Raw genomic sequence first — 2,553 nt, forward strand, 5'->3', positions numbered from 1 at the left:
TCCAAAGGCCTATGCCTTTCTCTGAAACCTTCCATTGCTCCCAGCGCCCTCCGTGTTACATTTTAGCAAGCCCGGTATTATGGCTGATTTCATGCTCTACATTAACCCCAACAGAGGGAGACATTCTCTCAGAATATGGCAACTTGTAGATGGATGAGGAGCAAACACACCAGTTTATCCAGCTTCCAGTGCTAATTTAGAGGGGCTGTCTGCTTCAGATGCTTCTTGAGACCATGAGCCATGGCTGTTCTAGGCATGAAAATAACTCCTTTTACAGCTTCAAATTTTACATTAAAATCTATGATTCATATGGTATTTCTTATTATATTAGAAATGAAGTATTACTCATTTTTTCCCCACAATTTTTATGGCTATTTTTACTGGTTTATTTTCTGTTTTACTTTTTGAATCTGTTTATCAAATTAAAAACATAATACTGGTATTTTTTATTGAACGAATATAAACTTTATAACATTTATAGATTAATTTAATGGTAAGTAAAATCTTTGAGTCCACTTAGTCATGAATATAGTACTCTTCCCAGTTGTTCAAGTCTTCATTTGTATTTCTCACTGTTTTTTTTTTTTTTTTTTAAGAGTTTTCTTTGGAGAGGGTTTTTTACAGTTTCTGTTACCCTAGATATTTTACACAGTTGTTACTGTAAATGTCTCCTTCCATTATAACTTGTAGCAGGTTTTGATTTACACATATGAAGCCTAGTGATTCTTGATATGACTACCTTAATTTTGAACCCAGCCACTTTACTGAGTTATGTTTATGTTTGTAATAGTTATAAATTTTCCAAGTTTTCCTTTAACCAGCCTCTGATAAGAGAAAAATAGAAGAAACTCTCAAGACTCTGTGTTCAACAGAAACTTTAAGCAGGATGTGACCCTTTAACTGAGTCCCCAGGTTCAAATGGGATTTTGATAGTTGCAAATAAAGGTAAGAGACATATGGGAAGAATGTTCTAGATTAAGAAAGGAATAGTTTTTTCTTTGTGGAATCACCATGGTGGCCAGAACCCTGTACACATATCCTGAGAACTGGAGGGCCTTCAAGCCTCTCATTGCTGCTCAGTACAGTGGGGCTCGGGTCTATGTGCTCTCTGCACCACGCTATTTCCAGTTTGGCCAAACCAACCCCCCCGAATGTCTCCGTAAATTTCCTGCCAGTAAGTTTCCAGCATTTGAGGGTGATGATGGTTTCTGTGTGTTGGAGAGCAATGCCAGTGCCTACTATGTGAGCAATGAGGAGCTGTGAGGAAGTACTCCAGAGGCAGCAGCCCCAGGGGTACAGCGGTGAGCTTTGCTGATAGTGACATAGTGTCTCCAGCCAGTACCTGGGTGTTTTCCACTTTGGGCATTGTGCACCACAACAAGCAGGCCACAGAGAATGCAAAGGAGGAGGTAAGGCAAATTCTGAGACTACTGGATGCTCACTTAATGACAAGGACTTTCCTGGTGGGTGAATGTGTGACACTGGCTGACATCACAGTAGCCTGCACCCTGTTGTGGCTCTATAAACAGGTCCTGGAGCCTTCTTTCCACCAAGCCTTCCCCGACACCAACCACTGGTTCCTCACCTGCATTAACTGGCCCCAGTTCCAGGCTATCTTGTGGGGGAGGGGAAACTCTATGAGAAGACGGTCCAGGTTGATGCTGAAAAGTTTGCAGGGAGCCATCCTGAAAAGGGTAGCCTACAGAAAGAGAAAGCTTCTTGAAAAGAGAAGCAGAACCCCCAGGCTGAGCGGAAAGAGGAGAAAAAGACTGCTGCCTCTGCTCCTGAGGAGGAGATGGATGAATGTGAACAGGTGCTGGCTGCTAAGCCAAAGGCCGAGGATTGTTTTGCTCACTTACCCAAGAGTACCTTTGTGTTGGATGAATTTAAGTGCAAATACTCCAGTGAGGACATCCTCTCTGTTGTGCTACCATATGTTTGAGACCATTTTGATAAGGATGGCTGGTCTCTGTGCTATTCTGAGTACTGTTTCCCTGAGAGCTCACCCAGACCTTCATGAGCTGCAACCTCATCACTGGAATGTTCCAGAGGTTGGACAAACTGAGGAAGAATGCCTTTGCCAGTGTCACTCTTTTTGGAGCTAACAATAGCAGTTCCATTTCTGAAGTCTAGGTCTTCTAAGGCCAGGATCTTGCCTTTCTGAGAACAGACTGGCAGGAAGACTAAGAGTCATATACATGGCAGAAACTGGATCCTGGCAGTGAGGAGACCCAGACACTGGTTCAAGAGTACTTTTCCTGGGAGGGGGACTTCCAGCACGTGGGCAAAGCATTCAATCAGGGCAAGATCTTCAAGTGAACATCTCTTGCCATCACCTAGCTGTCTGCACCTGCCCTTCAGGGAGATAAGGGTCATTAAAGGAAACTGAACATTGGAAGAAAAAAAAGGAAGGAACATTAGGTAATGATTAAAAGAGACAAAGTACATGGTCAACTTGAGGACTTACATGTCATTCAGTATCATGGGGCAATGGGCTATGAAGTGGAAAGTTGTGAGACATGAAAACGATAAGAAACAATGAGTTCATTTAGG

General features: G+C 42.7%; 1 pseudogene; it reads left to right on the forward strand.

Moving 5' to 3' along the window:
- The first annotated feature begins 1,011 nt into the window (after positions 1 to 1,011).
- Positions 1,012 to 2,319, forward strand: LOC113920069 (annotated as a pseudogene).
- Positions 2,320 to 2,553: the final 234 nt, after the last annotated feature.

The sequence above is a fragment of the Zalophus californianus genome, chromosome 3 (assembly GCF_009762305.2).
Source record: "Zalophus californianus isolate mZalCal1 chromosome 3, mZalCal1.pri.v2, whole genome shotgun sequence".
Classification (NCBI taxonomy): domain Eukaryota; kingdom Metazoa; phylum Chordata; class Mammalia; order Carnivora; family Otariidae; genus Zalophus; species Zalophus californianus.